This window comes from Rhea pennata, chromosome 3 (assembly GCF_028389875.1).
Source record: "Rhea pennata isolate bPtePen1 chromosome 3, bPtePen1.pri, whole genome shotgun sequence".
NCBI classification, from domain to species: Eukaryota; Metazoa; Chordata; class Aves; order Rheiformes; family Rheidae; genus Rhea; species Rhea pennata.
The window spans coordinates 15,196,389-15,209,317 of NC_084665.1; the positions used below are offsets into that span (position 1 = coordinate 15,196,389).

Sequence of the window (12,929 nt, forward strand, 5' to 3'; positions counted from 1 at the left end):
GTGATCCTGCCCCTCGACTCAGCCCTGGGGACGCCTCATCTTGAGTACTGTGTCCAGTTCTGGGCTCCCCAGTACAAGAAGGACAGGGAGCTACTGGAGGGAGTCCAGCAGAGGGCTACGAAGATGATCAGAGGGCTGGAGCACCTGCCCTATGAGGAACGGTTGCGAGAGCTGGGCCTCTTCAGCCTAGAGAAGACTGAGGGGGGATCTGATCAATGTGTACAAGTACCTGAAGGGAGGGTGTCAAGGGGATGGGGACAAACTCTTGTCAGTTGTCCCATGTGACAGGACAAGAGGCAATGGGCAGAAACTGAACCACAGGCAGTTCCACCTGACCATGAGGGGGAATTTCTTCACTGTGAGAGTGACAGAGCACTGGAACAGGTTGCGCAGAGAGGTTGTGGAGTCTCCTTCTCTGGAGATCTTCAAGGCCTGCCTGGATGCAACCCCGTCTAACATGCTCTAGGTGACCCTGCTGAGCAGAGACTAGATGATCTCCAGAGGTCCCTTCCAACCTTACTGATTCTATGATTCTGTATGGAGATTAACTGCATTTAGGATTCTTAAACAAGCTAACTCCAATCCTACTGTTTGAAAGAAGTGCAGTTATAGGAGGAAATTCAAGTGATAGGTATATTGAATGTTTACTAATTTCTGTAACACAAATCTGACTTTCAAGTGGCAACGTAAGAATATTAAAATCATCATGAAAAGACAACACTAACAGGGATGTTCCATAATGCTAAATGCAACTCTTGGATTAAAGCAGGCCAAGATCAAAATACTGTTCTGCTGCTTACCAAATTGCTCCCAATCCTCTTTGCTTACTGAGCATTAGTTTAAGACAAAGTTTATATTCATTTATTCATATCATATACAAATAACTGTATTAAAGAACACCAAGATCAGAATGCCAGGTACTGAAAAGTTAGGAAGTGACAAATTAGGACTGTCTGTGCAACTTAATTCACCCCCATTATCCATATACACTATAATGACACACTTAATTACCTTGCCATTTACTGTTTTTTTCCCATCAGAATCTCTGCCCTAACATCCATTTCATCTTCCTTCCTATTCACTGTTTAGCATTCTTTAGTGCACACCACCAAATTAAACTCATCTGTGAAGCCATAATTATTAACTCCTAATAGGGTTTTTGATGTAATTCTTCAACACAGTATCTGAGTTATTTAGAAACATAATTTGATCCTAATAGCAATCCTGTGACTTGAAGAAACAGTGCTACCCTAAAAGATGAGATGAAGCTAAAAATTCTTCATAAATTGATTGTTCATTCTGACAGAAGACAGGGCATACTTTTAGTATTCGTCATAATGCAGTAAATTTCATAGCCAAACGTATCTCCTTCCTGATCTCAGTTACATCTCTGAGTGCACATCCCTTCTGCTAGTCACATTCCAAGGCCTCAAACTGAGCACCGGGAAAATGAGAAAAATGCAGATATCACCTATGAAAAGTCCGGTCTAATGACTTGATCAGCACCATAGTGAAAATTTGTGGCACAAGTGGCACATAACCTGCAGTATTTAATGACCTTTTTTTTTCATTGTGGCCACTTTTCTTCCTCTCTTATTGACTGGTAAGACTGGTAAAACAAAGGCATGAACAGAAACTGCAACCCCTTTTACCATACAAATCCCACTACCTCCTCAGAACAAACTTGCCCTGGACACTGAATAATGCAGTGGTGCTAGGAAAAATGTGGTTTGTTATGATATAACTGAACCCTGGCTGAACAGACACATATAAGCAGAATGAATTACAGTTGAATAAGCAAGTCTCTTAGACAAATATACTCTTATTTCACAGTTCCTCCTGACCCTACCAGCTGCATCCCCGTCACCATCAATACACATAATTTAGGAATAACTTCATCTCTGTGTAAAAGTCCTCTGCTGCTGCATCTCTGCTGAATAGTGTGCTCCTATTTGTGTCTTTTTTTTCTTGCTGCTCCTGTGAGTCACACTTTTCAGTGGAGGGAGCCAGCTATGCCAAAGCACTCTCTGCAGGAGTGCAGCCCTATCACGAAATTCCCATCTTACAGAAATCCGTGGAAGTTTTCTCAATAACATGAATAGAATCATAATTTCATTCTTTATACCCCAAACAAGTAGGATTGATAAACATTTTATTCAATAAATAATAAAAGTACAGAAATAGAGGAAATGCAAAAGTAACAACTGAATTTGACATCACATTTAATTGTTTTCCTATATTTGGTTAAATTAGTAGCTTAATATTATAAAACAAAATTTTCATTAGAAAACATATATGGTACACAAAGATGGCTAAAGTAACACAACTGCAAGAACTGTATAAATAGAGGGATAGATCCTACATGGGGTAAAAACTGGGTTATACATACTGTAAAAAGAATATATAAGGAGTAAGAGCCTCATTGCTCACTTCCAGATCAAAGAAAACACATATTCTCAAATATATTTAGATTTCCAGTTCAAAAGAAGATCATCATTTCTGAACATCTCAGTCAGAACTGCAGAAGAAACTCCAAACTCTAATGTGAATACTATCTCAGTCACTGGATCATGCTTCCTTTTGGACATGCTTACCAAACCACAGGCTAAACTATGTGGGAAACCCAAGCAAATCCAAGACACTGGAAATCCTGGTACTCAAAGGTCAACAGATCTGAGAATCCAATCACCAAGGACCTCTGCTAACAGTTCATTAGACAGTGAATACTTAAAATGCTGATGCTGATTCCAAGAATTAAACTTCATATATAAAATGCTATAAACAATTTCAGCACACAGTTGTGGACTCGACAGGGTTTTCATTGCAATGCATGGAATTTAACCACAGAACTTTCATTTAAATTAAAGTAAAACATATGTCTAACTTTCTTTCCCTTCTATGAAATTGTCAACTATGTATACTGTGTAGCAACAATAAAATAACAACATTGTATTCTAAGTTAGTACAAGTGTCCACATTTTTAACTTGGCTCTACTGTCCTTTTGCTATTTAACACAAATAGAGCATCTTAAGTATACAAGTTATTAGAGTTATTACAAACAAGGTGCTTGCAAATAAAACCTGTCTCCATTCTTTCTTTTACTGGAGAACAACTTTTTATTTTATAATACGATACATCAAAATGGATTTTTATTTAATTTTAAAAGTATATCCATTTTGGATTAAAAGTTAGTACAGGAAGTTACAATCTCTTCTACATATTTTCTGGCTTACTTATAAACATTGGAAAGCAAGAGTTTATAATGCAAGTACTGACAGATCCCTTACTACTATAGTACAAATGGTTCTGTATGCTTTCATTCTCCTTTGTTTAATGACAAGAGAAACAATCCCTTAATCCTTTATGTAAAGTTGCTTTTTCATTCATATATTATGACACAATAAATTGAAAAACACTATTTTCTTATTTTTTTCTTTTTTTTTCCAAAATAGGTAAGAACATTCTTCATTGCAGCTTGAAGATAATTATTTCCATCCCTGTTTTTGTTATAATTGTTGGACTTTTATTCATGACTAAACTCTCCAAATTTGAGGGAAAAAAGCCAAAAAAATCATAAATAGTCAAGATTCCATTTTTTCCAGCTTTTAACAGTGCTTCATCTACAGGGTATGTTAACAATCAGTTCAGTGAAGGTCTCAGAAAAATTGAAGGTCTATGAAAGATAAACTACGTATTATTTCCTGTTCAGGATATACACACAAACAACTACTAAGCCTATTTCTGTACAGCTGATTCAAGTATTAAGTGCATTAGTTTATGAAATCTAGATTTAGCTTCTTAGATGAGGAAATCAAACAGGAACTTGAAGAGGAAACACCCTTTTTAATACAGACAAAAACAATGTGATCGCAGCTGACAGTCCAAAGGGCTTGATTTAATTCAGTATTAATATCTAATACTTTGTCATCCTTGTACAGTAGCTATGAAACAATAAAAACAAAATCAAAAAAAGCCCTGCCCAACTAATCAAACCAAAAAGAAGAAAACTCTAGGAATCCTTGAAAGTTGAATTACAGTCTTGGGCGTACCTACTGCTCTTTCACTATGTCTAAGGATAGAGAAAGACCACTTCAAATTGTCATAGTTAGTTCCCTGCACTGATGTATCAAAAAGGTTAGATGACACCTAAAAACTAAGTAAACGAATGATAGTTTCTTCTCTTTCTCAAAACAGAAGATGAATATAAATAATATTTATAAAAAAAGAGATCTGTCAGTACTTGCATTATAAACTCTTGCTTTCCAATGTTTATAAGTAAAATAGCAATTTGGAGAAAACCCTGCAGCAATAGGGCACTTGGAAGACAATGGAAATACCTATTTAAAAAAGATGCGCAGAACCTTTACTTACAAGAATAAAATACACAACGGAAAAATACAACAGGGCTTAGGGGTTGTATCACAGACTACCAGAATATAAAAATATGTATAAACCTATGTATAAACATAGTTTCAATACAATTTTATCTACTGTGAGCGTGTGGGGGAAAAAATGGTAAGTAGCTGCTGCCTCAGAACAAAATGTAAGCAGTCCACAAAGTTGCTATGTTTAAATAAAAGAACAGCAACAAAATTCTAACAGAAACTGGCTGGACACAAGATCCAAACATAAACTAAAATGCTAAAGGGTAAGCTAAGAGCATTTACTTAGTTCTGAATAATGGATAATTTCAAGTGGTCCTCAAATTTCCAATTTGTGTTGATGTAGAAAAATCTTAATGCCTCTTATCAATTCTTTTTGTCTTTATTATTGCCACTCTCACAAATCTCAAGGCTATCGTGGCCCTCATATGCTCTGTAACACAACCTGAGCACTGTGACCACTGCTCTAAGTAACACTGCTTGCCAGCAGCACCATGAGTAAATTCTGACAGTCAAAAATCATTGGTTCTCACTAATGCATCGCAAAGATGCAGCTAGCGCAATGACTTCTTAAGATCCTTAGGTGCTGCTGGAGGACAGAACAGAGAATCGGTCATTGGTGAAAAGGAGAGAGGAAAATGAGAAGTTGTTATATAAGCACAGTTAAACATGACAAAGATAGGCTAAGAGCTGGAAATACAAGCACTAATCACATACCTGAAGAATTAGGTACCCATTAAAACACCGAAGAACATACTATATGAGCACTCTGCAACACACAACAGTCAAATTTTGTTTTTCACCATTATGCTCAAAACGACCACAACCTGTGTGACAAAGTGTATGACTTTTTAAGAGTGAGATTGCCTCATTGCTGAGTAGTTTGCAGGTGGCAGGAATAAAGGGTGCACAGTGAAATCTCCTACCAAAGATAAACCCTAGACAGAACATCTCCAGTGTGTGATGAAAGAGCAAGAGACAGGTGAGGATGTTAGAGACTTGGAGACAAGACTCACTCAGAGACATCCATATGCGCAAACGTGGACTCAGAAGTCTGCGAGCTCCTAGGCTGGGTGTTAACTAGAACTGAGGCCACCTTTGGAGATTTAACTTCAGTTACACCTGCAACTTCCCTGCAGGAACAAAGCATGAGCTGCCACTTCTCTAAACTCAAAGACAAAGAGACTTAACACAAAGACTAACAATGAGAAGTGAGAGAAACAAAAAACTATGGAGACTATCTCAAATATGCCCATGTTCATATGCTTCTACAGCACATAAGCAAACAGGCCACCACATTCACGTGCTTCTAGAGTCATCAATTTCTAGATTGTTCCAAAGTAACATGCTACTAAAACTAGGGATCCTTATGTGCAAAATGTGATAAAGAATATCTAAATCTATGTTACTATGTAACATTGAAAAAGCATTCTTTCTTGATACATTTTTAAGTACCTCTACTTTAAAAGAGAACTCTAAGTCCCCCAAAATTACATATATTCACAGTACTTTGGGGAACCTCAGTGGCTTCTAGATGAGACCATGCTCACTAAGGAATGCAAAACACTTCCCTTCTGGCACAATTCTTTCTGATAATAATGAAACTGTTGCATGACATATGCTGAGTAGAGGATTCAAATAATTCCAGTTGATTAAAGGGATTGTTTTTGTTATTTTTAATGGATTTCTTTATGTACATTGTACCCTTGTTTTCTTTTTCTTCCCCTCAATAGGTATTTGAGACAAATTTGTATTAAAAGAGTATATGTTCAAAGGCTGTTTTTATGGGCAGTATCCAAGGAACACAGCCCAAGTGACTTTATATTCACCCCATAGGTCAGAAAAGTGTATGTGTATGCAATTTGTTCTTTGGAACATGGATCCAAGGATCCAATCTGACTTTCTGGTTAATGACATACATAGTAAAATTCTGATTGCTCTTCATTATAATGAAAAATAGTAATAAAAGTAGCTGTTGCCACTCAGTTGAGACTAAATTCCACTTTGAACTTAAAAATCATTGCAACTTTTTATTTGCAAAGAAGTTGTGTCCCCCATTAACCTTAGAGCATTTTCTGTGAGCCAAGCAGATTTTCTAACAGTAGTAAGAAAACTGATGAGTTAAATTAAGCAAATTCTTTAAGCAATTCACTATTCATCTGCAATCTACAATTATGTCACTCTTCATCTACAACTAACTTCAGTATGAAGTACACCTTCTTGAAGTCTCCATATATTTAAAATTCTTTAGTAATTTATGAATAGGCTACATATGTGCAAAGAAATTGCATTATAAACAGCTATTAAGGTTTATTACACCAGTATGTTATGCAGCATGGTCCAAATCTTGCTCTTTACTCTCATTCTTTTCCAGTGCTGCCTCTTTGGAGCTACTGTCACAGGAAGGATAGGGCTGGCTTCTCTGTGCCTGCGCTCAGCCAGGTGCCAACTTCACTGTCTCTGGGGAAAGCAGGTATCTGCTTTCTATGCTCAGAGTACAGGATCACTAATTAAATGCTGTCCACCAAGTCAAGGCTACAGCTGAAGGAAGCAGTGGTGTTTTCAGACATCAGAACCCACTGCTGTATCTAAAACTCCCCCCCCCCCCTTTTTTTTTGCAAAGAACAACAATATGACTAGAAACTGATAGAGGGACTGGGCATGTCGGTCAAGACCTTTCACTGGAGGTTTATTTGGCTTATGCACTGCTGCACTTCCAAGAATCCTCTAGCTCTACAGTACTTTGAGCAGCGGTGCATGAAAGGCGCTTTGCCTTGGGGTGATTTTGCCAAAGAGCTGAGACAGAAGAGGAGACAAGGGGAAGCCCCAAGTGTATTGCTACATGTGTCTACTCAGACAGCAGTAATCACTAGTGCACAGCTCACTAAAACGATAAACCAATTGCAAACACACAAAGCCAGATGCAACCACACATTTGGGCTGCCCACACCAGAGATCTGCAAAGTAAATAAAAATCCAGTTTACCTAGCCATTATGCTCTGCCTATTTTTTTCAGTTTTGGTATCATGCTGAATGTATTCTTTCATTTTTGTAAATAATTCTAAATGGCAATACAGTAGATCTCCAAAGCATTAGAAATACTGGTCAGCTTTGAGTCTTTGATAATCATGTCTGAGATTTTTACTCTAATATATTTTTTTTAAAATCTAGGAAAAACTCAGGAAATAATTAGTAATTTCTAGAGTAAAACACTGGTCAGCTTTGATTCTTCGATAATCATGTCTGAGATTTTTAATCTATTTTTTTTTAATCTAGGAAAAACTCAGAAAATAATTAATTAATAATTTCTAGATTAAATACTAGTACCTTAAGAATAAAAGGGATCATATTTTTATTTTTCCCCAAAGCACTTAAAGCCTAGAAGAATTCAGCAATTAATGTAATTGCTTAATATACAATTAGAAAGCATATTAAACATTAAATACATGAGTGAATTACTTTCAGTGATTTACTCAGACATATGGAAAATACTACCTCTGATCTAAACAGATAGGGACATGTAGAAAAATGTATGTTTCTTTAGAACATATATTGGGATATTACCACTAATATGCATGAATCATAGGACTACTGTATGACAGTGATTAAGGGCAGAGTTACTGTTGTTTGAATGGTTTAGTCTGACAGAATTAGAGTATAAGGCATGGCATTTTCATAGTGGAAATAATTAGTTTGAATATTTATAGCTAGGGTGAATTCCATCTGACATGGGCAATGTTCAGAACATCATTAAAGTGTTGTCTTCTACAGAAAACCTTTCACATGCTGGAGGTTAGGCTGGGACATGCTGCAGTCAGTACAGGCAGGCTAGTGTATGGCCACAGTATGCAGTAGCTTAGAGGCATCCAAAGCACCAGTGCTCCAGCCCACTGCACAGGCTTTCCTCTCCATGGAAAACCTCCGCAGCTAGTTGCAAGAGGTAACGCTCTAGTTTCTAAAGCCATTCAGGGTCAGGACAACAGAGACGGTAAAGCATATTAGCAACAGTTTCATACTGAACTACATTTACCTTTGTCAAGATTTGTGTTAGCTGTTAACCCAATTAACTATTTCAACAGTATCTAAAAGCGTACCAAGCTTTTTTCCAGAACAAGCAGAGAAGCTCCGTCACAAAACCAGAGATATAAAACAACAGAGGAGTTTAATATATAATTAGGAAGAGTCATATTATTACAACCAGTACTACTTGTTCTACACCAGAAACTTTGACAGTAACTCATGCTGAATACTGTTAGCAGCATTCACAGTAATAATTGTTGAGTAGTTCCATTTATTGCTAAACAGTTACTCATTGAGACACTACTTAAGACAGGTTAAAAAATAGCAATAAACAAAAGGCATAGGTTTCCATTTATACTGAAACCGGTCTCACAAGTTTTCCAGTTCCTTGAGGTCTCTGCAATGCCAAGGTAAGGAGTGTTTTTGTAAGTGGCACTTAAGTTTTTAAAATGATTAAGAGACAGCGCGGCTACATATATGTTCACAAGGCTCCCAGACCAGTAACAATAGATTTGTAGAATGCAATGGTTGGTGCTGACTCCCACACTACCCATCTTAGGTTTTTTGTTTGTTTTACCTCAGACTTGCTCTGGTCTGCTTCTGCGGACCAAACGCCTACGAGCAGCTGGCGTGCCGTGGGAGCACTCTTGGAGTACATCTCCCAGTTCAGCTTCATCTGAAAAGAATTTGCTTCAAGTGCCAGGAGACTGCGCCACAGTGTGAATGAAAACACTATGAGAGGAGACAATCTGGAGATTTCAATATGAACTTCTGATCCAAACTAGAACATTAATCATAGAATCAGTATGGTTGGAAGGGACCTCTGGAGATCATCTAGTCCAACCCTCCTGCTCAAACAGGGTCACCTACAGCATGTTAGACAGGGTTGCATCCAGGCAGGCCTTGAAGATCTCCAGAGAAGGAGACTCCACAACCTCTCTGCGCAACCTGTTCCAGTGCTCTGTCACTCTCACAGGAAACAAGTTCTTCCTCACGTTCAGGCGGAACTTCCTGTGCTTCAATTTCTGCCCATTGCCTCTTGTCCTGTCACACGGGACAACTGAAAAGAGTTTGTCCCCGTCTCCTTGACACCCTCCCTTCAGGTGCTTATACGCATCGATAAGATCCCCCCTCAGTCTTCTCTTCCCCAGGCTGAAGAGGCCCAGCTCTCGCAGCCGTTCCTCATAGGGCAGGTGCTCCAGCCCTCTGATCATCTTTGTATGCAGATACATATATGCTGTGAGCATGTTCTGATGACTCTGCTCAAGGATGACTCCTTGCAAGCACAGCATAGTACCTAGCACAGCACAGAACCTAGCACAAGGGGCTCTTTCTCTCCTTTTGGTACTCCTTGTAGTTACTGCAAGTGTAACTGTCGTAATTATTATCTTCGACCATCAACATCCCTTTTAGTTTTTCAGGATTCTGTTCAGTTGCTTTGAAAATCCAGGCTTACTGGTTGTAATACTGGCAATAAAAGTTTTGCACAGAACACTATGCTATGCAATGCTGTATCAGGAGGTTAGATCTTTATTGATCAATCTATTTTAAATACAGAGAGTTAGATTTCCCTTTATACTATTCATGGAGAGTTTAAGGAACGGAGTATCAACTAGTAGTAAATCACACTAATGGCAACTTGTAACATCAGACAGCAAATAAGAATCATGCTCTCAAGTCGAATATTGAAGTTGTATTCAAAGCTGAGCATTTTGAGAAAATGTGCCTCCAAGAACATAGATTTTCTTACAAAAAATTGAGGCAGAGGAACTCGGTGATTCTGCATGTTCAGAATGGATCTTATAAAACAATTTAAATAACTTTTTTAAATTTTAATTACAGTTGGCAATTCCAAATCTGTTGTGTCATGTTCAAAAGATGTTATTTAATATTAGCCAACAAAATAAATTTGAAATTTCAATTCATTCTTTTTCTCAGTGACATTCATTCCCTTGCAAGGTAGGCGGAAAGCAGGAGGTTGCTGGTTCACTTGGTGAAAGTATCCAGAATGCAAAAAAATATACAGCAACCTCTACATATGCAAGTAGATTGACATCTAGTGTGAAAACATTGTACTACAAAGCCCATATTGCATATAATCTAGGCTGAATTAAAGGTAACTGAAAAGATGTTATTTGCTTAAGTATGAGAGAAGCAAATCCTCCAGATACAAACACATTTAAATCTGTTTTTAGATAGTTACACAAAGCCAAAAATATTGTGGCCAAGATGACTGATACACAAGTCTCATTATATACTAATACAGAGCCTTATACATCCTACTGCATTAAATCAGCTTTAGAGATGGCTTCTCTCTCAAACACAGAATATTAGTTCAGATGATCTGTATGGTACAGAAGACCTAATCAAGGAATCTCCAGGGAGCCACATGTCTGTAATGAGTGTAGGAGCAGTATTTTTAACTATGCATTGTACATGTCCTGTAGTTCACAAAATTCACAATTATTCGTACAGCTATCTTAATATGACCCTCTAGAAATCTTCGCAGAATTTCCAGTCATTTTCTTCCATATTAAACCTGAATGTGACATACAATGACAGCCCCTAAAACATGCTAACATATGAACCCAAAACATTTACTACATTACTTTTGAAAACAATGCATCTCCACTTTGAAAATGATCAAGCAGAAATCTGTCACTTCTAGCAAATTACACTGAAAAAAATCTCAGATTGTCCAGACTGATCCACTCATTCATATGTGGACTTATTCACATACAAAGGTAATTCCCCACTTTGCCATCCTCTTTTTATTGTGTCAAGAATTCTGTCTAGTAAAGGTTTAGTAATGGCTTAAGTACAGTAACACGAAGAAGTGTAGCAGCTATTTTTTAATTGATACTTCCCAGAGAAAACCCATTTTGTTAGATCTTGAACACTTTACATCCTCTAGCTGAACTGGCTTGTTATTTTATTTGCAGAATTTCATTTTGTGGATTTCTTTACACTTGCTTACACTGCAGTATGTTTATCTTTAAAGAGCTTGAACTTTACGCATACTCCCAGTACTACTCCATTTCTTTAAAATATTTATGAATTTTAATACTGTTTACAAATTTTCTGTATTATAGTTCTAACTGTAATCTACTTAGAGCAAAAAGATTCCAGTGGGGACATTTAAAGAATTTATCTTCTACTTTGATATGCAGTTTTGCCAATCACCTATATTCCTATTATCTTCTACTGATTTTGCCTAGCACTTTGAGGGCTTAGGAGCGACACTGGATAACAATATACCTGTTCATAAACAGACTGGTTTTCAAAGACTATTACTTTCTGCATCGATCTTAACCAGAATGGCAAGAGAGTACTGTATTCTGTATAAAGCTTGTTTTCTCCAATTTTTTCAGTATTTGTAAGTGAGGAAGTGTAACTACTAAAGAGGAAAAAAAGAAATGACATTTTAGCAGTGAATCTTAAAAGCAAATGAGAGATTTGGGAAATATTTTTTTTTTCAGTACCATGTCCAAGTCCATTGCAACTTTGGCAGAGATTTTGGACTTCACGCAATCCTCTGGCAGCCTATTGACCCTCTTCCATCTGTAGTAGTTTCTGTAAACACAGTGTCTGGAAATCACATTCGACTTGAAGATATTCTTTTTTTAAAAGCCGATTTCAGTTACTACTTCTTAAAGCAGTTCATGCTTCTGTTGCTCTTTTCTCAACCTTCCTTTCCCCAGTGCTGTCGCATTTAAAGATGCGCTCTTAATACCAACCAGGAAAGACATATAGCAGCATGTTTCCAGATTAGATTGCAAGAAATACACATATCCACTTCCTCATTTTTTCCTCTAAATCAGAAATTGCACACTGGTGCTTGAAAAAATACCTGGCTATCTTGGAGAAAGGTTTCTGGCCAAGAGGAGATACCCACATGCTTTTGAGCTGGAAGTTATACTGCCCTCAAGCCATTACTTACGCAGCCATTCTAGAGCTTTTCTGACATAGTCCTGGTGCCCAACTGGTTAATGGTCTCATTCATGGGCACGTCAACCTCTCACTACCAGTTTCACAAAGACTAGACCTGAAGGCCTGCGTATGTTCTCAATAACCACTTAGAGTTCATAGAAGACATGTTTGTAAGAGTGGAAGGTTTTTTGGAAGAAAGGGTGAAAGTTGAAAATGTTTTGACCTAAGCCATCAAATCAAACACCCTTACCTTGTCTGCTGTGAGTATTGACTAAATTGAAAAAAATATTAATATTTTTTAAAGCCCAATGATGACTTCAGGGCCGTTTTCTTTAATTTTTTAAATGAAAGATTAAAAATAAAGTCTTTTGCACTTTGGTACGCATCTAACATGCATACAATTAAGAAAAGCAACAATTTGGTAGCAATGTATTAGAACAGTAAAAACCAAAAGCAAACAGCCAGAACAGCACTGCAAATATTATTAGTAAAATATGGTAGTATTCAAATTGGTCATGTATAATTTCAATTTTAAAATACTTGTTATTTTTTCTAGATTTCACTGTCTTCAATACTTAATCCACATCCAAAACTAT

General features: G+C 37.2%; 1 protein-coding gene across 1 annotated transcript in view; it reads right to left on the reverse strand.

Moving 5' to 3' along the window:
* Positions 1 to 12,929, reverse strand: part of ACYP2 (acylphosphatase 2) — a 66,456-nt gene that overhangs the window by 18,776 nt on the left and 34,751 nt on the right. The window lies entirely within an intron of this gene.